The sequence below is a fragment of the Giraffa tippelskirchi genome, chromosome 4 (genome assembly GCF_054371585.1).
Source record: "Giraffa tippelskirchi isolate mGirTip1 chromosome 4, T2T-mGirTip1v1.2.pri, whole genome shotgun sequence".
Classification (NCBI taxonomy): Eukaryota; Metazoa; Chordata; class Mammalia; order Artiodactyla; family Giraffidae; genus Giraffa; species Giraffa tippelskirchi.
This window is the reverse complement of record NC_137278.1, coordinates 199543326-199568273: the sequence shown is the minus strand read 5'-3', so window position 1 is coordinate 199568273 and position 24948 is coordinate 199543326. Positions and strand designations below refer to the sequence as shown.

The window sequence follows — 24948 nt, the reverse complement described above, 5'->3', positions numbered from 1 at the left end:
GAGCTGGCCATGCAGGAGGGGGTGAGAGGCTGTTTGCTGCAGTGGGCAGATTGCTTCCAGGCGAGGGACTAGAGAGTGGAGTCTGTGCCCCGACTCCAGACAGCAGCCTCTCCGGCCCTTGAGGGCCCTGTGTCTTGTGTTTGGCATGTTAGACAAGCCCGGTGACTTAGAGGCCTGGGCTTTCGGCTACCGACCAGGACTCAGCCTGAGACATCTGCTGATGGTCCCCTCTCCCTGGATGCAGAACCTCCTTCTCTTTCCGAGTGAGTCTGGGCCAAAGTGCCCTCTATTTTATCCATCCCTGTCTTCTGAGTAGTTCAGATCACTTTCAGCATGTCACTTCTGTAATCCTCCTATTTATTGCTCCCGAAGGAAGTGAGGGGAATTTTTCCTTGTCTTTAAAGAGAATGCTGGGGGGTGGAAAATCAGGGTCAGAGAATGAGGCTGGGGGATGGGGAAGGAGAGTGGGGGAGGGAACCCAGAGGCCCAGGCTGGGTGCAGCTGACCTCGATGTGGGCAGGGAGGGCTGAGGTGAGCTGGGTGGGAAATGGCGGGGGCTGCTCCTTTTGCATTTACTGTGCTCTTTGGTGTCTGCACCTGGAGGAGGGCCCTGCGCTTCCCTAGCTGCGTCTTGGGGACCCAGCTTCTGCTCTCTGCACACGACCCCTTGCACACACATCTCCTGTTCTCACACATTCCCTCCACTCTTCCCCCTTGCACACCCACATGTAGCACGCACACAGACGCTTGCACATGTACTTTCCTCTGTCCTGGTTCACACTCATGTTCTGCACATGCCCATGTGTTTCCTTGCATGCACACTTAGCTCCCCATGCAGGCACCACCCACAGCCCCCATCAGAGGCAAGATCGTGGCTGCAGGTGGCCCGGCAGCCCGGCTTGTGGCAACGACAGGGGGACCCCACAGCACCCGACCCTCGCCCTCCCCACCCCGTGCCTCGGTTCACCTGGTGGAGACGAGGGGACCCCTCAGCTGGGAGGGCTGTGCCTGTGACGAGTAACATGTCCTGTAGAATCAGCTGCAGGGGCAGGGGACTGGCTGTGGGAAGCGGGGAGACTCTGAAAGGGGAGGAGGCAGCCCCTCTGCCGGGCTCCCCTGCGTGCACCAACCCCCTCCCCCCCACCTTGAATGGTACACCATTGGCAGAGCCAGGCCTCAGGGGTGCAGGGAGGAGGGCGAGCTGCTCAGTGCTGTTTCGGGACCTTTTGGGGGACGGAAAGGCCCCTTGTTTGCTGCTCAGATTCCAGCGGATTCCCAGCCTCGGAAGTCAAGCAGGCGGGCCCCTGACTAGTTTCTATTTCAGAACCGACACCACTGCCGCGCACGGCATCGTCATGGGCCATGGCAATCCAATTAGACTCGGCGCCTCCTTGGGGTGGGTGTGGGGGAGGTAGGCCCTCTCCCCGTGCGGGGGGCCCAGGCTGCGCTCCTTCTGGCTGGTTCTTCCCACCTGGAAATCCAGCAGGCGAACATCCTCACGAGAACCTGAGGTCGGAGGCCTGGAGACCGGCTTGGATTCCCGGCTGGCTTTGCTAACCAGCCAGGTGACTGGTCTTGGGGCCTGGATCTTTGTGAGTCTTGAAGCTCTGGCTCTCACTGGTGGGGGTGAGGCGAGGGGGCCTCCCTGGCCCAGCCCAGCCCCAGGCCCAGGTACCCTCCCTCCAGGGCCTCTGTGTGCTGGTTGTAAGGTCTGGCTGCCCCTTTGTGGCCTCCTGGTGGCCTGTGCCCCGTGGGGCTGCCAGACTGCTCCGGGGACCCTTGGGTCACACCCAGAGCCAGTCTACTGCCTCAGTGTTCCTGTTCTTCCTGCTCAGATTGGTTGTAGCTCATCGACATGTATCACCTTGTCCCAGAAATGATGATTAAAAAACCCCACATACCTGGTTAACATCATCAGTCCTACTTAGGCATGAGTTCGTTGATTCCTGCTTGGGTTTCACCGCTGGCTAGAACTCTTATCTGTGGTCAGCAGGTTGATGAGTCATTCCCCCCAGCTCGATCCCTGTAGTTCTGCCCAGAGCTGCTTGTGCAGAGACACAGCCTCAGCTCTGGAGTCTAGGGTGTGGGCCATGGTAATCGGGCACTGACATCATGCAGAAAACACAGTGCAGTCAGTGCTGCATAGGAAGTGCTCTGAACCTTCACTGGCCACACGGATCTGAAAAGAGCGTTCCTTCCACGCTCACATGTTAACTGATGCTGTGGCTTGCTTTAGGCTTTTTTTGTGCAAAGCACTGCTTAATTTTGGGCTTCCCAGGTGGCGCTAGTGGTAAAGAATCTGCCTGTAATGCAGGAATCTCTGGTTCGATCCCTGGTTGGGGAAGACCCCTTGGAGAAGGGAATGGCAACCCACTCCAGTGTTCTTGCCTGGGAAATCCCACAGACAGAGGAGCCTGGCAGGCTACAGTCCATGGGGTCGCGAAGAGTCGGACATGGCTGAGCACGCATGTACTTCCTTTTGCCCAAGTTCCAGGATCTATGTCTAGAAGGCTAATGTCACTCCAGTTTTAATCTGTGGTAGGTAACACAGTTTTTCTTCCTGAAATCTTTAGTGCTCTGCGTGTTAACATCTCCTATCTGGCTGCTGTTTTGAACTTTCACAAATGACTCGCCTCAGTGTGGATGGGTGTCCATCCAGGCACCCAGGAACCTTTCAATCTTGAAACACTCATTATTTTAGTTCTGAGAAATTTTCTTGAATAATTTCATTGATTTCCTCCTGTTGTTTTCTCTCTTCTTTCCTCTGGAGCTCCTAGAAGTTGGATATTGAATTTCCTATAATTTTACTGTCTTTCTCTTTATCACCCCCCTGCCCCAGGAGATTTCTTCAGCTTTATCTTGTAGACTTCTGTTGAGGGTTTCATGTTCATTAGCATATTTTTAATATCTAGAAGGTCTTCTGTTTTCTAAATAGACCTTTTCTGTTTTTATAGCATCTTGTTTTCATGGATGCAGCCTTTCCTCTTTTACTCTGAAGCTGTTAATGATAGTTTTATTCTGGGACAGAGGATTCTTCCTCATCATTTTTTAAAAAATTTTATTTTTATTCAGAAATGTTTTATTGGAGTATAGTTGATTTACAATGCTGTGTTAGTTTCAATGCTGTGTTAGTTTCAGGTATACAGCAAAGTGTATCAGTTATACATGTGTCTACTCTTGTGAGTTTATGCCTTGTCGTTTAGTCACTGAGTCGTGTCCAATTCTTTGCCACCCCATGGACTGTAGCCTGCCAGGCTCCTCTGTCCATAGGATTCTCCAGGTAAGAATACTAGAATGCATTGCCATTTTCTCCATTTTCTCCTTCAGGGGATCTTCTCAACCCAGGGATCGAATTTGGGTCTCCTGCATTGGCAGGCAGATTCTTTACCATCTGAGCCACCTGGGAAGCCTGTTTATTCCTTAACAAGTCTTTTTATTCTTGTTTTCACGGGGCGTCAGGGCCTCAGAGGGGACGCACTGTTCTCTGAGAGCTCAGCCAGAGCAGAGTGGCTGTGTTTCATTGCTCCCATTTGTTGTTTTTCACAAACCAGTGTGCTCAGCCCTTGTGAGGAAGGAATGAAAGATTGTTTCATCATGCGTGTCCGTTGCAAGACCCCAGTACCTGGAACTGGGCCGGATTTATTCGAGATTCTCATAATCACTGCCTGAGTGAATGAGTGAGCAAAGGTGGGAATTGCAGACAGACTTGGTGACAGAAGTGGGAAGCGGGGACTTCCTGGCGGTCCGGTGGGTAGGACTCTGCACTTGCACTGCAGGGGGAATGGGTTCCAGCCCTGGCCTGGGCACTAAGATCCTGCATGTCACGTGGTAAGGCCAAACACCAACAACAAAACCTGAGCAAACCACCCCCCTCCAACAAAAACCAACCAACCAAGCAAACAAGGAAATGAGCACAGTTCTGGCAGATTCCGCGCTGCTCTGAGATGCCAGCCGCTCGCTGTGGCTCCAGGCCTGTTGACTGTAGAACTAGCTCGTCGTGGCTAGTGAGGGGGACGCGGTGACCACTTTCCTCCTTTGGAGTGTTTCTCCGGCTGCAGTGAGCATGTGTACCCCTGAGATTTTGGAATAAGACGAGTAGGAATAAGCCTGAAGTGCCAGCGTGGGCACAGTGTCCCCAGCTCACCGCACCTCTGTTTCTCATTCTTTGAAACAAGTAGTTGGACCGGGTGTAGCTAAGGTTTCATCCAAGCGTCGGCCCTGTGAGTCCACCTTTGTCCTCTCTTGTTTGTATTACAACAGTGTAACTGCTTGTGGAAGAGACCTGCCCCCACCTCCTCTTCTGCTTTTTGACCTAGAACGCTTTTCACCCTCTCTTCTGCATCCTTTCAGGCCTTCAGATCAGCATGCTGCCATCACGAGGGCTCCTCAGCTGCTCCGGGACACCCTGGCTCCCTTCCAGCCTCCTCAGGCATTTTCACTCTAGAGCAGGGTGAAGAGGAACGGGCAGAGCCCTGGGAGTCAGATAATGCTGGTTTGAATTTTAATTCTGTGGCTTACTGTGTGACCCTGGACTGCTTACCTAGCCTCTCTGAGCTTCTGTTTCCTCATCTGTCCAGGTGGAATTTGTAATAAAAGTTATCACTATCTCATGGGGCTTATAGGAGAATTAAATGAGATAGGTTTAAAAAGTCCCCCTTTAACTTGTGACTCGAAATAGATCTGTGACTCAAGAGGATAAAAATAACAATAATCACCGACATGTATATGCATTTCCTTATTTGCCATGAAGGAGTTACTTTTATTATTTTTGTTTTACAAAGCAGGAGACCAAACCGCAAAGAAATAGCTTGCTCAAGTTTGCAAATCAAGGACATTTAACGCTTAAGTTTTCTTTTAAGGGTTTGGTGTTTGTATTTATTCCACAGATTTTTTTTATGAGAGCCAACTCTACGTCAGGTAATGACGGGGAATACAGCAGTGAAAAAACTAAAGTTCCTGTCCTCAGATTCTAGTGTAAGAGCTGGTGGGTGAGCAAGCAAATGCTTGTATAACAATTAATTACTGCAGAGAAACCTGATCAAGGTAAGGGCTTCAGGAATGTCTGGGTGGTAGAGGGATGAGGAAGGGAACAAGGGGACAGGGAGGGAAGAGGGGGAGAGAAGGGAAGGAGGAGGGGAGAGGGAGAGGGGAGGGAGGAGAATGACTTGGTGCTGCCCTGCCCTCTCTGCCCTCCACTGGGTGCTCCTCCTTGGGGGTCTCCTTCTGGACCCTCAGGACCTTCCCAGGGCCTTACACCTCCTGCTCCTCCTGGTCTCACGGCCAGCTCTTCCCAGGGAAGTCTGTCCACAGCCTGGCCAGGTCGCCCCCTTGCTCTGGACTCACTGCATGCACTCAGCTTGTGGTCCTCAGTGCCCAGCTGTCTGGCTGTCGGGGCCGTGGACAGACAAGGACAGGGGCCCTGACTGTGATGCTCATCTCTTCTCCCCACTGCATCTCCAGCATCTAGCGCAGGGGCTGGTATATTTTATCTGTAAAGGACCTGATGGTAAACATTTTAGGCTCTGCAGACCATCCAGTCTTTGCTGCAGCTACTCACCTCTGCCCTGTAGCTCAAAGACAAAACATACACCAATGAGTGTGGCTGCGATCCAATAAAATTTATGTATGGATGTTGAAATCTGAATTTCATATGATTTCTACATGTCGGGAAATACTATCCTGCTTTGGATTTTTTTTGCAACCTCATAAAAATGCAAAAACCATTCTTTGTTTGCAAGCTATACAAAAACAGGCAGTGGCTGGATTCAGCCTGTGGGCTGTGGTTTGTTGACCTTGGATGTAGCCTGATACGTGGTGTATTATAGGTTCTTGATAGATGTTAGCTGAGTGACTGAATGATAGGCATTTGTTGAATGCCTGGTGTATTGTGGATTCTCGATAGATGTTTGTTGGGTGACTGAATGAGATGTTTGGTAAATGCCTGAATGACATCCTGGCCATGGGCAGTAGGTAGTGAGCTTGTGAGCTGCTGCTTTCCCTCTATTAACATCATGATCTCTACCCCTTAGCAGGTTCCTTGTAATCCGTTAAATTTAAGGAAGATAGGCAACTGGTTCTTTTTTTAAAAAAGCAGCTTTACTGCGATATAATTCACTACCATCTATTTAAAATTCACCCATTTAAAGTATACAATTCAGTAGTTTCCAGCACATTCTCCATTGTGTGACCCTTATCACTATCAATTCTAGAACATTTTGTCACCCCCCCCCAAATAAATGCTGTCCCCATCAGCTTCTCTCCACTTTCCCCAATTTCCATCCCCTCCCAGGCCCCAGACAATCATTAATGTACTTTTTGTCTCTGCAATGTTGCCTGTTCTGGATGTTTCATGTGAATAGAATCGGACCCTGTGTGGTCTTTTGTAACTGACTTCTTTCACTTAGCATGATATTTAAAGGTTCATCCATGTGGTAGCACATATCGGAACCTCATTCCTTTCTGAGGCTCAATCATACTCCGCTGCAGGGACACTCCACATTTTGTCCTTATCCATTCATCAGTTGACAAACATTTGGGTTGTTGCCACTTTTAATAGTTATGAATAATGAGGCTGTAAACATGCATATCCGTTTGTGTGTGTGTGTGTGTGTGTGTGTGTACATGTGCTTTCATGTCTCTTGGGAAGATACCTAGGAGTAAAATTGCTGCATCATATGGTGACTGAATGCTGAACGCCTTCAGGAACTGCCAGACTCTTTTCCAAAGCAGCTGCACCATTTTACATTTCCACCAGCCATGTAGGAGCATTCTAGTTTCCCCACATCCTTGCAGACAACTCTTATTTTTTAAATGATTCATTTATTTTCTATCTTTTGACTGGCTGACTAGTTCTTAAATGGACACACCACCCTCGGTTGTGACATGGACTGAACAGGAATATTTTGCTAAGTTTTGTTATTTTCATTTGTAAGAGCAATGCATGCTTATTTTTTTTTTTTTTTTAAAAAAACCTCTATTTTGTATTGGAGTGCAGCCAATTAACAATGTTGTGATAGTTTCAGGTGGACCGCAAAGGAACTCAGCCATACAGCCACGTGTATCCATTCTCCCCCAAACCCCCCTCCCATCCAGGCTGCCACGTAACTTTGAGCAGAGTTCCCTGTGCTGATAGTAGGTCCTTGTTGGTGACCCATTTTAAATATAGCAGTGTGTACATGTCCATCCCAAACTCCCTAACTATTCCTTCCTCCATCCTTCCCGATTGGCAGTCATAAATTTGTTCTCTGTGTGTCTGTTCTGTGAATAAGTTCATTTATATCATTTCTTTTTAGATTCTGCATATAAAGGATGTCATAAAGATATTTCTCCTTCTCTGACTTACTTTACTCAGTATGACCACCTCTAAACGCAGGCTTGTGAGAGTGGGTTTGGAAAACAAAACCTGATACCTCTTTGCAATGCACCAGTCGTGTTTGTTCACAGCCACCAGCTCTTTAAGGGTCTCTGAAGACCGAGGAGGTGGCCACATGGAGGAGTGGCTCAGGACGCAGGCCCTGGGGGCTCAGCTGGTTGTGGCTCATCCTCTCTAGGTCCCTGGTTTCTCGCTGGTGGAAAGGATTCACTCATTTATCATTCATTCAGTAGATATGTACTGGGCACCTACTGTGTGGCGGGCACAGTGCCTGTCTTCTGGCTTACAGTGGAGATTCAACAAGGCAATACACGTGCAGAACAGAGCATAATCTTGGGCACTTTATGAAAAGTGAACGTGTTGGTCGCTCAGTCATGTCTGACTCTTTGCGACCCCATGGACTGTAGCCTGCCAGGCTCCTCTGTCCATGGGATTCTCCAGGTAAGAATACTGGGGTGGGTTGCCATGCCCTCCTCCAGGGGATCTTCCTGACCTAGGGATCGATCCCAGGTCTCCTGCATTGTGGGCGGATTCTTTATTGTCTCAGTCACCAGGGAAGCCCTTGTAGGCACTTTATAAGTGGTAAAAATGAAAAACCAGGAAATAGGACCTGCCCTTCCTGAGGCCACGCAGCTCCTCAGGGCTCGAGGTTGTGGTCAGGTAACCACAGGGACTCTCAGAGGACGGAGGATGCTCACAGCTAGTCCTCCCCACTCACGCCTGGCCCTGGGCTCCAGTCTGGTGGATTCCAGCCTCTGCTCGGACAGTTCAAGAATGGACCCCACGGCTGGATGGTCTGGTCTTCACCCTGACTTTTTTTTTCTGCTCTTATTTATTTATTTAATTTGTTATTGCAAGATATTTGCTTTGCACTACTGTGTTGGTTTCTGCCATACATCAACATGAATCAGCCACAGGTAGACATATACCCCGTCCCTCTTGAGTCTCCCTCCCACCTCACACCCCATCCCACTCCTCTGTATTGTCACAGAGCACTGGGTGGAGCTCCCCGTGTCACACAGCAAATTCCCACCGGCTGTCTGTTTTACATGTGGTAATGTGTATATTTCCATGCTACTCTCTCAATTCGTTCTACCCTCTCCCTCCTGTACCGTGTGTCCACTAGTCTGTTTTCTCTGTCTGCATCTCCATTGCTGCCCTGCAGATAAGTTCAGCAGTAGCATCTTTCTAGATTCCCTACCACTCCTGCCTTTTTGGAGCCGTGCTATGGCCATGACTCCGCGGGCACAGCCAGGATTGAGCCGGCCGCCTCGTTCTCTCGACCACGCGGGACCTTTTGTCAACAGCTACCCCTGTCTCCTGTCCAGTCCCACCTGCTGTCTTGCCGCTACCTCCATCCCCAGACCCACAGCCCAGTGGCCACCTCTGGCCACCTCCCAGCTCATTTGTTGGTTTCCTGGCCTGGCCGAGCCTTTTCCTGTCGGAGCTCCGCACTCGCAGTGCCAGCATGAGTTGTAAGCCTGGAAGATGACAAATCTTCACCTTTCCCAGCAGGACGGTTTTATGGGAGAAAGCGCTCGAGCAGGAAAGATAACTTCATTCTAAATTATGGAAAAAATAAACTTCTAGCCAAAGCCTGCCCGGTCTCCCCCTCCCGCTTCCCATGTTCAGTGCAGGCAGGCAGCCCAGGCCGCCCGCAGCATCTGGCTCACTGATGGGCACAACAAGGTCTGCCGACAGGGGTTGCCATTGGAGAATTTCTCCCCCGCCGTCACCCACCTCCTGCCCTGAGAGGGCAAAGCTGTTGATATGTTTCTTGGGCTCCGCTGTATAAGCTGCTATAGGGAGCTGGTGATAAAAGCCCATTGATAAAAGCAATTTAGCAGAAACAACACAGGGAAGGAGAGGCCTCGGAGGCGGCATCATTTGTTGGTCTGATTTTTGTGTCCTAAGGCATCTTGTCTTCTCTTGGTGGGAGGGATCCACGTGTGTTTAGCATTCCCTCTGCTGCTGCCCTTGGGCTCTATCGACCTTGTAGTTCTGTAATCCGGAGCGTCTGGAAGCCCACAGCCGGCCCAGCTCTGCCCGTAGGTGGCAGCGGTGAGGGAGCCGCACTCGTGGGGCGTTCCCCGCTCCCAGGCCTGCTTGTTTGAAAGCCCATCCCTCTCTGGGTTCCTGGCCGACTTACATAACTGTGTTCTTCTGTGTTTACTCATTCAGAAATCCCCCCGTCTCTCTGTTCTCCCAGGGTTCTGAGTCCGTGGGAACAGAGCATTGGGGTAGAATTCCGGCCCCTGCCTCCTCTTGGGTCTCGTCCCTGCAGAAAGGGGAGCCCATCTATAGCGGACCTGAGTCCCAACTCCATGGCTGGGGAGAGCACCCTGGGGGCCGCTGCTGCAGGTACAGGGACCCCAGGGCCTGAAGGCAGCACAGAGCTTGGGTGGCGAAGCGGTGGTAAGAGGGGGTACACTCGATGGATAAGACCGCATGCATCCTGATTCATGCCCTGACCACCACTCGCCAGTCATGTGGCCTTGGACAAGGTCTTGGAGACCTTTTCTCTTCTGTGAAATGGGATAATAAAGGACCTGCTTCACATAGTGGTTATGAATACGATGCAAGTTAACACAGTCAAGCGTCTAGAACCTGCCTGGCATATAGGAGGCACTGTGGCCGTTAGTGGTGACAGTCAGGATGCTTACCTAGCTTTCTTAGGGGGTTCCCTGATCCATACTTCTTTTTTAAAAAAAGTTATTTATTTTTGGCTGCACTGGGTCTTCGTTGCTGCATGCAGGCTTTCTCTAGTTGCAGTGAGTGGGGGCTACCCTTTGTCGCAGTCATGACCTTCTCGTTGCAGTGGCTTCTCTTGTTGTGGAACGTGGGCTCTGGAGCACAGGCTCGGTAGTAGTGGTGCATGGGCTTAGTTGCTTGGCGGCACATGGGATCTTCTCTGACCAGGGATCCAACCCGCTTCCTCTGCATTGGCAGGCGGGTTCCTATCCACTGTACTATCAGGGAAGTCCCCCTACTTCTTTCACCAGTAGGGTAGGACGTTTCATCTATATTTATTGACAAATATGGAAAACCTTTGGCCTCAGCTCAACCCCACTGCGATTGCCCTTAGGCTCCTTAGCCCCAACTCACTCTCCCTTCTGCACCATGGTGAGAGCAGCCTTGGGCCGATGGCCAGGGGCAGCAGGCGGTCTGCTGTCCTCATCTGTGACCTGCAGGAAAAATGCTCACCCCTCCCTTTCCCATGCCAGCGCCTTCAGGTATGTGAATGCTGTCCGGTAGCCTCTATTCACCGAGGCCAATGGATAGGAGGACAGAACTTTGGTGGACGGTGTGGGAGGGCTGGGGGCCCAGCGCCGAGCCTTGGGTGTCCTCGTGGGCTGGAAGTGGAGCTGAGTACCCCTGGTGCGATGCTGTGAGCAGGCACATGCCCCTTGGGTGGCTTTGCTCACATTGGAACAGGTGGGATGTAGGTGAGAAAGTCAGTCACAAACCAGTGTTCTCAGTGAGCTCAGATGCACTCATTCTCTGACTCCAGACTGGACTGGTTTTTTTTTTTGTTTAATATTTATTTATTTGACTGTGCTGGGTCTTAGTTGTGGCAGGTAGGATCTAGTTCCCCAACCAGGGATAGAACCTGGGGCCCCCTGCGTTGGGAGCAGGGAGTCATAGCCACCGGACCACCAGGGAAGTCCCTGGACTATGCTTTTTGCCCTCAGGATGCTTACAAAAGGGCAGAGAATGGTTTACTATCAGGAGGGGAGTCTTAGAGCCCTGAATAACCTGGGGTCATCCCTTTCCCTTCCTGCACCGGGCACTGTGCTGGGCCACTGCTTTGAGAAATGAAGAAAACAAGATTCAGCTGGGCTCATGAACGTCCTCCTTCCCCGAGGTCACATGGTACAATATGCCAGAGAAGGAATGTAAATGCATGTACGGGGCATTCCAGAGCCTGTGTTCTTTCCACACAGGGAAGGCCGGCTCTGGGGCAGACTTCCCAAGTCTCTCTGACTTTCTGGAGCATCGTCGTTGTGAAATCTCTCAACATGTGATGCTTGTGTGTTCTCTCTTCTGCCTCCCCTCCTGCCCCTCACCTCCCCTGCCTGTTGTCCCATCCTCTCTACCCGCTGAGACTTGGGGAGGAGGGAGCAGCAGCAGGTGACAGAGATTGAGCTGGAAGGTGTGGGTGACCTTGGGCTTCTTTAGGATTCTCTGGGCTCCCAGGGGAGGCGAGATGTCCTGTGGCTATGGGAGGTTCCCAGGGGAGAGATAGAAGGAGTGGGGAGCTGCAAGGACCTGCCTCCCAAGGGCCGCCTGGTGCCGGCGGCCTGGCTGCAACCTGAGGGTGGGAGGTGTGTACCCAGTGGTCCCTCAGCTCCCTCAGCCCTCCAGGTTCCCCAAGTCTGAGCCTCTGGGCTCCTCCTGTCTCCCTCCCTGTCGCCTCTGTAAGGCTGAGGTGTCCTTCTCCGCTGCTGGTAGTTGGAAGCTTCCACGTGTGCCGTGGGATTGGCCAGGACTGCCTGACTGCTCCGGACATGGGGGTGAAAACTTTTCAAGTTCAGACAGGATACCCCCAGGGCCTGGGGACAGGCTGCAACCCTGGTCCACCTCAGGGAACACAGCGAGCCCTTTGGGATCCAGCCGGTTATACCCGGCTGGTGACATGTGGGTGGTTGCACACTGCCCCGTTAGGGCACTGGTGTGGGAGAAGCCCAGCAGGGCAGCTGGTCCAGAGCCCCCCTGGCCTGGGGACCCTGGCCTTCCTTCCAGGCCCCCTCCTGCCCCCACCCCATCCACTCATCCTCTCTCCTTCGCTGCCCCAACCCCCGCTCCGGCCTAGCCCTGCTGCCTGGCCTCTGCCTGTCTTCCCTGAGCCTCAGCCTCTGTACCTTTGAGGGCACCCCCTCCCTTTCTCGTGCCTTCTGCCCTCTTCCCTTAGCTGACAGCTAGGGCTGGGGAAGATCGGGGGCTGAGCTTGGCACAGGGCCAGCCCATGGCACCCACTCACTGGCGCCACTCACTGGTGAATGGGGTTGCAGGGGGCAGGGAGCAACCTTGCCTCCGGTCACCTGGTTGGGTCACCTTGATGAGGCTGAGCTCCAAGGGTGAAACAGGGCCAAGCACAGGGCCCTTGCCTGGGGGCAGCCGCCCGTCACAGTCACGAGGCTGAACTCGTGAGGCTGAATGGTTACAGAGCCATCAGGAACAAACCAAGTGAAACGGCAGAGGCTCCTGGGATCTCTGTGGACATGGTGAGAGCCCGAGGGTCTGGGGCCAGGCCCGCTCTGGCCACTGGCTCGTTTGTGGGTCCTGGCTTGGTGCCAGGGCCTCTGGAGGTTTCCTCTTTAGAGACTGAGTGGGTTGGGGGGGCTCCTCCTGAAGGCCCTTCCAACTCCGCCTGCTTTACACCCACCATTCTTCAGGTGCTTTCTGTGGGCCAGGGGTCAGATCTGACCCCATCTCATCCCCGCCCCCTGCCATGCCGGGCTCTCTGATTTGTACCCACTTATGAGGATACAGATATAGATCCCTGATAGCTCAGTTGGTAAAGAATCCGCCTGCAATGCAGGAGACCTTGGTTTGATTCCTGGGTCAGGAAGATTCCCTGGAGAAGAGAAAGGCTGCCCACTCCAGTATTCTGGCCTGGAGAATTCCATGGACTGTGTAAGTCCATGGGGTGGCAGAGAGTCGGACACGACTGAGCGACTTTCACTTTCACTTTCACTATGGATGAGGAAGCCAACCTTGGGAGCCCAGGTTATAATCTGGCCCCTAAGTCAGATCCAGGCCCAATGATATTACTATTTTTCAGAGCCAACATTGAAGCCCTGAAGAGATCTCACAAACTTAAGAGTTCTGGCTTGAAAGAGATGAAAAGAGGTCCATTGCCTGGAGCCCAAATGGCCCAGAGATGACTATTGGCTCCATCTGAGCCTCAGGTATCACAGCTGGGTGGGACCTGTGCTTTCCTGACACAGGTCTTGATGCAGCCGGGACATGCCTGGGTGTCTGGCTGGACTTGCTCATTCCCATGTTCTGCCTGTGTCTGCAGGTTGGAGTTGCAGACCCTGATTTAAGGTGCACTGACCTCACGCCTTAGGCCAACAGCTACGAAGCAGGAGGGCAGGAGGCAGACCTGGCTCTTTGTCAACTGTGAACCACTCAGCTGCTCTTCCCACTTGTTCCCAAACCCGACAGGGACTCTGGGCTCCTCTGTTGGCGCCTCAGAGCCCCCGGTCCAGCCTCTAGATAAGGAAATTGGCAAGAATTCCCCTTCTTCGGGAGGTTTGTCCCCAGCCCCAGGCTGGGCTGTGGCGGTGAGCTGGTATCTGCTTGCTGCTCACCTTTCAGTCCAGAAAAACAGTCACCTCCCTGCCACCAGGCATGTCCTTTTCAAATTAAGGTGATTGTTGTTTCCCTGCCCCTGTTGTCTCCTACCTGTTTCTCTGCCCCTTGGTTTCTGTTTACTGGCAGGTGAACCCTAAAGACCCACCTTCCCACCCTGACGAGTGCTGCCAAAATGCCATGCAAAGAGCTTGTATCATTATTTTGGACCCCAGGCAAAGGGGAGCAGAATGTAAGGATGTCTGCTCAGGCTGTGGGTACAGCGGGATTGGCCTTGGTTCCCTGGTTGGGGGGGACAGGCAGACAGGATGCTAATGCTGGGCCTCCCACACAGGGCGGGGCCCAAGGGGAGCCTTGGTGGAGGTGGAGGTTTCCTGCACTTGGCGTCGGTCTGTCCAGCTGCTTCCTCTCGATAGAGCGTTCGGACAATGCCTTGTTGACTCAACTCCCAGGGCTGTTGGTGGACAATAGCACATGTGTCAGGGTCAGTTCTGGAGCGGTGCTGTGCTGGTCACCTGGTTCCAGGCTCGCGGTCGGGAGGAGCTGGTGACTCTTGGTGCCCCAGGGCCCATCCTGGCTGGGGTGGCTGCTGCCCTTTGGTTTCCCAGTAGCTTGTCTTCCTCCTTCTCTGTATACAGCTGATTCAGAGCCGCCAAGGCTCCGTGCTGACCAGCTGCCCGCCTGCCTTTCCAAGTCCAGCTTTGGCAGCCCTCCTTCACCCCCGGTTTGAGGTTCTGTGGGTTTGGCGCAGTCCCTGGGGCCCTGGGTCTCTACCCAAGCATCCAAGACCTGGATGAGCTTCCGACGAGAGAGACAGCTGTGGGACTCTTTAATCTCCTCCAGTGGGTTGAGGATTAAGCAATTTTTTGGTGGGTTTGTTGTTGTGTATTATGATTTTTTTAAAAAAAAAACAAAGGCTATTGTTTTTTGAGTGTTTTCTAGGTTCCTGTCATGCTTGGTAGGTGGTACTTTTCATGACTTATCCAAATTAATTCTTCCAGTGACTCTTTCTTGCTCTCTTTAAGAGTATTTGTTTTAATTCCTTTTTTAAAAAATTATTTACTTATTTCTTTTTACTGCTCTCTTTGTTGCTTTGCAGTGGCTTCTCTTGTTGCGGAGCACAGACTTTAGGGCTATTGGGCTTCGGTAGTTGTGACTCTCTGGCTCTAGAGCACAGGCTCAGTATTCATGGTGCTTAATTACTCCGCCATATGTGGGATCTTCCCAGACCAGGGATTGAACCCATGTCCCCTGCATTGGCAGGTGGAGTTTTATCCCCTGGATCACCAGGGAAATCCCATAAATGCTGTTTATGTCTAAAGTTGCAAAAATACAACGTCACTTAGAATTGTTTTTAGTAGTTCATTGGAAATTGATATCAGTAGCCTGAGATGTATTCTTTCCCTCTAGCTCAGTAATTCTGTTCCTTAGAATTTACACTAAGGAACTAATCATATATAGGTGTATATGTATAGACGTAGATCAGGTCAGTTCAGTCGCTCAGTCATGTCCGACTCTTTGCAACCCCATGAATTGCAGCACACCAGGCCTCTCTGTTCATCACCAACTCCTGGAGTCTACCCAAACCCATGTCCATCGAGTCGGTTATGCCATCCAACCATCTCATCCTCTGTCATACCCTTCTCCTCCCGCCCCCAATCCTACCCAGCATTAGGGTCTTTTCCAATGAGTCAACCCTTCGCATGAGGTGCCCAAAGTATTGGAGTTTCAGCTTCAACATCAGACCTTCCAATGAACACCCAGGATTGATCTCTTTTAGGATGGATTGATTGGATCTCCTTGCAGTCCAAGGGACTCTCAAGAGTCTTCTCCAACACCACAGTTCAAAAGCATCAATTCTTCGGCACTCAGCTTTCTTCACCGTCCAACTCTCACATCCATACATGACCACTGGAAAAACCATAGCCTTGACTAGACGGACTTTTGTTGGCAAAGTAATGTCTCTGCTTTTAAATATGCTATCTAGGTTGGTCATAACCTTCCTTCCAAGGAGTAAGCATCTTTTAATTTCATGGCTGCAATCAGCAGTGATTCTGGAGCCCCAAAAAATAAAGTCTGACACTGTTTCCACTGTTTCCCATCTATTTGCCATGAAGTGATGGGACCAGATGCCATGATCTTAGTTTTTTGAACGTTGAGCTTTAAGCCAACTTTTTCACTCTCCTCTTTCACCTTCATCAAGAGGCTCTTTAGTTCTTCTTCACTTTCTGCCATAAGGGTGGTGTCATCCGCATATCTGAGGTTATTGATATTTCTCCTGGCAGTCTTGATTCCAGCTTGTGTTTCTTCCAGCCCAGCGTTTCTCATGATGTACTCTGCATATAAGTTAAATAAGCAGGGTGACAATATACAGCCTTGACGTACTCCTTTTCCTATTTGTAACCAGTCTGTTGTTCCATGTGCAGTTCTAACTGTTGCTTCCTGACCTGCATACAGGTTTCTCAAGAGACAGGTCAGATGGTCTGGTATTCCCATCTCTTTCAGAATTTTCCACAGTTTATTGTGATCCACACAGTCAAAGGCTTTGGCATAGTCAATAAAGCAGAAATAGATGTTTTTCTGGAACTCTCTTGCTTTTTCGGTAATCCAGCGGATATTGGCAATTTGATCTCTGGTTCCTCTGCCTTTTCTAAAACCAGCATATGTGTATATACATATATATCTTCTTTGTAATGTTACTTACAATAGTTAAAAATTGGAAACATACCAAATTATCCACAATAGATGTTTAGTTTGTAAATTTGATACAGTACAGCCTTTAAAAAAAAACAAACCATGCCTTTGGGACTTCCCTGGTAGTCTAGTGGTTAAGACTCTGTGCTCCCAATGCAGGGGGGTGCGTGTTTGACTCCTGGTCAGAGAGCTAATGGCTTCCCTGGTGTCTCAGTCAGTAAAGAATCTGCCTGCAGTCCTGGAGACCACCTGTAGCACAGGAGACCCGGGTTCGATCCCCGGGTCAGGAAGATCCCCTGGAGGAGGAAATGGCAGTCCACTCCATATTCTTACCTGGAAAATGCCATAGACAGAGGAGGCTAGTGGGCTATAGCCCAGGGGATCACAAGAGTTGGGCACGACTAAGCGACTAAACCACCACCAGAGAACTAAGATCCTGTTTGCTGCATGGTGCAGCCCCAAAAAAGAAAAAGAAACATCGCGTTTTCAAAAACTATATATAATGATTCTAGATAATGTTTTTGGAAAACTATCAAACGAATACTATAAGATGTAAAACTGCATATACTATAAATTCCAATCCTTTTGCAAGGTGAAGAAAAAAAGAGTAGAGGAAATACACCAAAAATGTTAATGACGGTAGTGATTGTTAGTGATTTTTATTTTCTGTTTTATGTTCTGTGATTTCTAAAATTTCTTTAGGGATTTCCCTGGCAGTCCAGTGGTTAAGCCTTTGCCTTCCAGAGCAGGGGGTACAGGTTTGATCCCTGGTTGGGGAGCTAATATCCCACATGCCTGGGGCACAAAAAACATAAAACAGAAGCAATATTGTAACAAAGTCAATAGACACTTAAAAACTTTTTCTTCAGTGACCTACAGTAACAACAAAAAGGTCTTGGGTGTCCGGGGACTTTGGGGTGCTTATGAAACAGATAGGACCCTCCCGCCTGTGACCCCAGGTCTCCAGCACTTTCCCTGAGCAGAGCATGGGGTGAGCTCTGGGGGGCGGAGTCTCTGCCCTGGGTCCCCGTTCCTTTCCTTCTCCGTCACACTCTGCCCCTCCAGTGTTCTCCCTGAATTGGCTGTCAATTTACAACTGAAGGATGATTTTAAAAATGTGTCTTCTTTTTCTCTGCCGCGTTTCCTGCGCCTTCTGACGAGGAGGCATTTTCTGCTTTTCCCTCTGAAAAGAAAGCTCAATTGAAATTCCTTTCATGCGATCCCGGTTGATTTTTCTTCTCTGCAGTTCAGATGGTCTTTGTCAGATAGAAGAATTTTCTGCTCTGGCCTTCCAAATGGCCTCTGAAAGCCCAATTTAAAATGAGGCAGCGCTGCCACGGCCTGTTAGGCAATACCGGTTGGGCCAGGTTTCACACAGGCGTGAAGAAGGGAAGCTTGCAGTTCTGCCGGCATTTCTGTGGCCGATGATACTGTTGACCTTGACCCCCACAGGAGCCCAGAGAACACCTACAGTGCTGGCTCAGAACAGCCTTTGTGCTTGTGTTTTGTGGATATTGATCAGGACGTGGTGTATCACATGGCATTGAAGACCCTACATGTGTTGTTTGGATAAATGCTGGCCTTTGCGGCAGTCTTCACTCCCAGCAGTGAGACGTCCTGTGAGCTTGTTGTATTCAGGTGGACAAAGAGAACAGTCTCCTGTTGCAGTTAAGAAGACAGAGTTTGGATCAGAGAGATTTAGACCCTGGCCCACTAGCATGGTGATTTTATATGTGAAAGTGAACGTGTTAGTCGCTCAGTTGTATTCAACTGTTTGCAACCCCATGGACTGCATCCCACCAGGCTCCTCTGTCCATGGAATTTTCTGGGCAAGAATACTGGAGTGGGTTGCCATTCCCTTCTCCAGGGGATCTTCCCGACCCAGGGATTGAACCCAGGTCTCCTGCATTGCAGGTGATTCTTTACCATCTGAGCCACCAGGGAAGCAAATTTATATGTGACATATATTTATGGACTTCCCTGGTAGCTCAGGTGGTTAAGAATCCGCCTGCAATGCAGGAGACCCAGGTTTTAATCCCTGAGTCAGGAAGATCCCCTGGAGAAGGGAATGGCAACCCACTCCAGTATTCTGGCCTGGAGAATTCCATAGACTACAGTCCATAGGGGTCGCAAAAAGTCTGACACGACTGAGCAGCTTTCACTATATATTTATTTTGAGGAATTGGTCCACATGATTATGGCAGCTGAGAGGGCCTACCATCTGCCATCTGCCCAGCCGGAGACCCAGGTGGTGAAATTCTGAGTCCAAAGGCCTGAGAACCCAGGGGAGCCGATGGTATAGTTCTTCGTCCAAGGACAGGAAATGAAGTGGGATGGCCCAGCTCAAATATTGAGGCAAGAGAAGAGGGGTAAGTCCCTCCTTCCTCCTCTTTTTGTCCTATTCGGGCCCGCAGTGGGTGGGATGATGTCCACACATGTTGGGGAGGGCCCCCTACTTTGACTTCACCCAAAACCCCCTCCTCCAGAAATAGAGTTTAATCTAGGCACCCCCCAGCCGATCAAGTTGACCCATAAAATTCACCTTCAGAAGTGGCATTAAGCACCTCCACATTCTTGTGCAGCCATCACCACTGTACATTTCTAGAACTTATTCATCATTTAGAACTAGAACTCTGTAGCATGGACGTAGATACACTACCATGTGTAAAACAGACAGCTACTGGGAAGCTGCTGTACAGCAAGGGGAGCTCAGCTCAGTGCTCTGTGATGACCTAGAGGGGTGGGATAGGGGAGTGGGGGTGGGAGGCTCAAGAGGGAGCGGATAGATGTATACTTATAGCTGATTTGTGTTGTTATACAGCAGAAACTAATGCAACATTGTAAAGCAATTATCCTCCAATTAAAAATAAAAAAATATGCTATGCAAAAAAAAAAAGAAGGTGGATCTCTGTATCCGTTAAATACTAACTCCCCCTGCAGTCCCGATGTGTACTGGAGTCCCAAGGGTCAGAGGGTGGAACTATGCAGAACCAGAAAGAGTGGGAGCCCACTTTCTGCTGGTCCCTACCTGTCCCCCGTGTGCCCTCCATTCCCACTCAGGTGGTCCCTGGTTGTCTTGGATACCTCCTTGGCATCCTCTTGCCTGTGGGGTCGCTGGTCCTCTGGGTGAACTTGGACATCACACGGACTCCTGGGCTCCTGAAGGACATCCTGCTGGGATGACTGGGATGGTCACCTCCCCAGGCCACCGCAGCATGTCAGCTGTGTCCCTGTGGCTGGCTTGCCCGCCAGCTCAGGAAACCTGAGCCCCCCTGGCCCAGTGGAGCCTGCACACCAGCGCTTGCAACCTCTCAAAGCGGCCTATGTTCTCCGAAGCTGATGGAGCTGGTGAAAACAGTTCTTTTTTTTTCTTCTTAAAATTTTCCTAAACATTTACTGGATCTTCTCACACTTTCTTCTTACGTCGGCTTCTGGCTTCAGCTTTCTCGTGTGGGGAGGTGGGGAGAAGGTTCTGGGCTCCATGCTGATTTTCTGCTTGGGGTGGGGAGGCTCCTGCCTGAAAGCAGAGGGCAGGAATTGGCACTCAGTATCCAAAGGGGGTCACCCTTTGGCGATGGGCTTCTCCGGGCCAGCTCTCAGGACTGGCCCGTGGCTCCAGTGGCACCTGTGTGACCTTGAGCATGCTTCTTGATCTCAGCTTCGGCTTCCTCACCAGTGAGATGAGATAATAATAGCATGTGCCTACAGAGATGTGAGGCCTCCGTGAGATAATCTGTGTGAAATGCCTAGCGTGGCGTCTGGCACACATGGGATGCTCTAAAAGCGAAAGCTACTGCTATTTTTATTGGCAAACTTTATTTTTGTTGTTTCCAGCCATTTGTTTCTCTCCACCTTTTCTTTTTGTGGCAGCCCTGATGCACATGCTACCTCCCGTCGCTGGCCCCCGATGGGTCCCTGCGTCCTTTCATTGCCCCCTTTCTCCTCTGGTGGGGGCGTCCCAGGTGGCTCAGTGGTAAATAATCTGCCTGCAATGCAGGAGATGCAGGAGACCTGGGTTCAACCCCTGGGTTGGGAAGATCCCCTGGAGAAGGAATGGCAACCCACTCCAGTATTCTTGCCTGGGAAATCCCATGGACAGAGGAGCCTGGGTGGCTACAAGTCCTTGGGGTCGCAAAGAGTCAGACACGACTCAGCACACATTTGCATTCCTCTGGTGGAGCCCACTCTGGGGAGGCTCTCACACTGTGGCCCTGCCAGATTCAAAGCTGGAAGCTCAAGGGTGGAAGTTCAAGGGCGTCTGGTCTGTCTCCACCTGATACGAGTTCCCGCTGAGTGATGCCTTTGCTTTTTCTTACTTCTGACCTGGAGCGCTTTCCCTGCTGAGATAGTTTGTTCTATCTTTGTAATTTTCTCCACTTTGGGGTAAAAAAAAAAGGAGCCGAATTGTATGGAGCCCCTCTGTGCCTGGAGCTGCTGGGCGCATTTCCAGTCTCGCCAACTCGTCCCAGCAATCTTGGAGCCTAGTGATGATGTCATGCCTATTTCACAGGGCAGGAAACTGAGGCAGAGGGAGGCTGAGTAGGTGGCCAGAGGTTAGAGGACAGTGGAGGGGACTTCTCTGGTGGTCCAGTGGCTAAGACCACGCACTCCCACTGTCAGGGCCTGGGGTCAGGGAACTAGAGCCCACATGCTGCAACTGAAAAAGACCTGGCGCAGACAAATAAATGTTAAAAAAAGGGGGGGGGACAGTGGGCCTCGATTAAGCCTGGACGCTGTGAAGCTACAGTGTGCTCTCTGCATTGATGGCTGACCACACGGTTGCCCTGCCCCCTCATCACTGCGTGGCTGGGGGTCCTCAGTTTATCCGTCTGGAAATGGGGGTGACAGTAGCATCAGGTGCTGGTGACCCCATGAGCCTGGTGTGGGGAATGTGAGCCCCCTCCTGGGGTTGATGTCCTGAGGGTCCTGACTCTGGGAACCCACAGAACAAGCTTGCTGACCTCTTCTGGACACACCCTCGGGGGTTTGACATCAGGTATCATGTGCTTCCCAAAGTCCTCTCCATTTCTTAAACCTTTTTAAAAGACTACAGTATAATACACATAACATAAAATTTACCATCTTAACCATTTTGAAGTGTCCAGTTCATTGGCATTAAGGACATTCACATCGTCTTGCAGCCATCACCCATACCTAGTTCCTCGACTTTTTCATCGCCCCCAAATAGAAACCTTGTACCCTTTAGCCATCACCCCTAGTCCCCCCGAAACCCAGCCCCTGGCAACCACTGATCTGATTCCTGTGTATGGATTTGCCTATTCTGGACATTTTCTATAAATAAAATCATACAATATATAGCCTTTTGTGTCTGGCTTATTTCAATCGTTAGCATAATGTTCTCAAGATTCACTCATGTGGTAGCATGTATCAGTATTTCATTCCTTTTTATGGCTTGAATAATATTTCATGGCGTGTATATACCATGTTTTGTTTATCTGTTCATCTGTTGATGGAGGTTTGGGTCGTTTCCATCTTTTGACTGTTGTGAATAGAGCTGCTGTGAACATACATGCACAGATTTTGTTTGGACACCTGTTTTCAATTCCTTTGGGTATATGCCTTGGAGTGGAATTGCTGGATCATGTGGTAATTCTATGTTTCACATTTTGAGGCTCTGCCAAGCTATATTCCACAGTGGCCACACCATTTTATATTCCCACCAGCGCTGTAAGAGGGCTCCAGTTTCTCTACATCCTTGCCAGCACTTGTTATTTTCCATCCAAAAAAAAAATTATGACTGTCCCATGGGTGTGAAGTGGTAGCTGGCAGTGGTTTCAATTTGCGTTTCCCTGATGGCCAACGACATCGAGCATTCTCCTTCAGTTTTAACATTCCCATTTTCTCTTGACCCAGTTCCTAGGTCTTCCTGAGACCATTCTGTTCATGGTTTTCCAAGTGTGGCCTCATTAGTCTCGTCCCTGTTCATGATCCTCGGATCCCAGGGCCGACCTCTATGGGGATGGAGGTCCCACTTCACTCTTTCCAGAACCACTGCTTTCTCTCCCCGGTCCCCTCTGAATGGCACCATCCTTTGCTCCAGCTCCTGGGGCCCCTCAGGTTCTGACTCTTTCCTCCCAGCTGGTCCCAGCTGTTTCCACCTCATCCTTCTCACTTCTGGGCCCCTGGCTCTCTCTCTTCCCACCCGGTCGGGGTGAGGACAGGCTGGCACACAACTCCCCCTTCCCCCTCATCCGTGGGCAGTGACTAATCCATCTGGCCATGACAGCCTCCAGCCCGAGCATCCCCCTTCTTGTCCGTGGGATTATTCTGAGAGCCTCCTAAGAGCCTGGCTTCCTCAAGTTCAGGAACCTCGTTCCCTCCAAGTGTGACTTGAAGGCGCCGTTTTGCATCTCCGGGGTGGGTTTACAGTTTCAGGCCTATTTCTGACCGAGGAATCAAAGACTGCCCCTCAGTGATGGAATTTCAGGCATGGCTGAGCAGATGGAGGAGGTATTTTGGGGGGCAAAGAGCTTGTGTCTGTGTTCCAGGAACCACTCCCGCATCTGCCTCTGAATTAGAGACCCAGCCCATCCTGGAAAGACTAGGATCACGTCCTGCTCCAAGGCCTGTCTGGTGAGACCTGGCCTGCCTGCTTCATTGCCTCGGGCCGTTTTATTGCAAGTGCAGGATGTGGTCGTCTGCCATTGATCTGTGTGCACAGAGCGTTTCCTTTAAATGATGACTTGGTTATTATATGAAAAGTTGGTTTGCTGCAAAAATAAAGTAATAGAGTAAAATGTCAGCGACCCCATCTCCAAGCCCACCCCCCACCCCAGTGCCCTTCCCGGGGGAAACTGCAGGTAAAACGTGGTGTGGACTGTGGATCCTCCCAGACCTTTTCTTCTGGTGCATTCATTTTTTCACATCTAAGGGCAGCTCCAGAATAAATAGGGCTTTCCAGGTGGTGCTAGTGGTAAAGAACTTGCCTGCCAGCACAGGAGATGTAAGAGACTCGAGTTCAACCCCTGGGTCGGAAAGATCCCCTGGAGAAGGGCATGACAACCCACTCCAGTATTCTTGCCTGGAGAATCCCATGCACAGAGGAGCCTGGTGGGCTCAGTCTGTGGGGGTCACAGAAGAGTTGGACCCAACTGAGTGACTGAGCACGCAGCATGCATGCCAGGATAAATAACACCATTAGGCTGAGTGTATCAAAGAGAAAGGGTTCAGGTGTGCACCAGAGCGATGCTTCTTAAAAGACAGACAGCAGTTGGATTTTTCCTTCCCAGGTGGGGCTTGAATGAGCGGGACCAGGAGGGAAAACCTTGAGTGAGGAGGGTGAAGACTCTCAGGAGGCAGACACGAGGCAAATGGATGGACCGAGGGCCAGACAAGGCCCTGCCATTTATGTTGGTCTCTGTCACAGAGTCAGAGCCGCAGCTGCCCCGGGTCAGTCCCCGCTCCGCACTCACTGCCTGTGTCCCTTTGGGGAAATGTAGGTGATTCCCTGGGCCCCAGTCTCGTCAATTAGAACACAGTCAAGGCCTAGCTTGGTGTGAGGGGTTAGCACTGAAACGGGGCTGTGAAGTGCCAGGCCCGGGGACCGCATTCCTTCCCCCGCTTTGCCTGCGTCAGCTCAGCATCGGTCCTTGACCTTCCTCGTTGGCCTTTCTCCCCGTGGCCAGAGCAGAGCTAAGCAGGTCACAGCGCTAAAAATAGTGATCCCAGCGCCAGCACCCGGGTGCACATTGTGTTTGTATTGTACGAATGAATGGGTAGTGGGTTGAGGCACCCCCCTCCATGCAGGCTGAGGGTCTCATGGGCTCTTGGGAACAGTCACACAGTTAAATTACTGGTCCTTGACACATGAGTGTGAATGAGTGTCATGGAGTTTTTTGACCCAAAAGAGACCCAAGAAATGATCCTTCATGCTACAAATGAGGAAATCATAAGGCTGTAAGAAGAAGCTATCCAGGCACGTCAAGCAGTCAGTTAAGGGCCAGTCGAGAGTGGAGCCCAGTCTCCTGATTCCGGCTGGTGCTCTGCTCGCCTGACGCCCAGCCTGGTATCTGGGTGCCTGCATGTGCTCGGGGCTGCGGCTTCCCAAGACAGGAGGCTCACAGACAGGCCAGCAGACAGATGGGCCTTTTAGAGGAACGGAGGGAAATCTGGGGACAGGGCCCTGGGCTCGGCCTGGCAGGTTTGGGGCCGGCCTCACATCTTGCAAGAGGGAGGGAGAGAAGTGTTTGGGGCTGAGATGCAGTTTGGCTCTGCTGCCTTGTAGTTATGACCGCTAGCTGAGAGCCCGGTGGGTTGGATCTGGTAGGAGAGGTGGACATACAGTCCAGTGGCCACTGTCCAGCATGGGAGCACGAACCAGGGGTGATGTGTGCGGTGGGAGAACATTTGCATGGCAGACTGTCTGGGTGTAGCAGAGAGGAGGGAGCCGTGTGACGAGGAGCCTGGCAGAGCTGGAGCTGCAGAGACATGTGTGACCAGAATGGAGGCTGCCTGGACCCTGGGGGAGGGAGGACAGGCATGCAGGAAGGTCCTGGGGACAGGTCAGCATCTTATTTGCCTGTTCGTTCTCGGGGCCTTGGCAG

The 24948-nt window shown here is 51.1% G+C and overlaps 1 protein-coding gene across 3 annotated transcripts in view; it reads left to right on the top strand.

Annotated features, from left to right (window-relative positions):
• TSPAN9 (tetraspanin 9) overlaps positions 1–24948 on the top strand; it is a 189345-nt gene that overhangs the window by 25999 nt on the left and 138398 nt on the right. Inside the window, exon 1 of one of the 3 annotated variants that reach the window (XM_081593906.1) lies at positions 4998–5043. The exons of the other annotated variants lie outside the window; for them this stretch is intronic. The gene's annotated coding sequence lies outside the window, so the exon portion shown is untranslated. Of the gene's footprint in view, positions 1–4997; positions 5044–24948 lie in introns of those variants that run through there. 3 annotated transcript variants of the gene reach the window in all.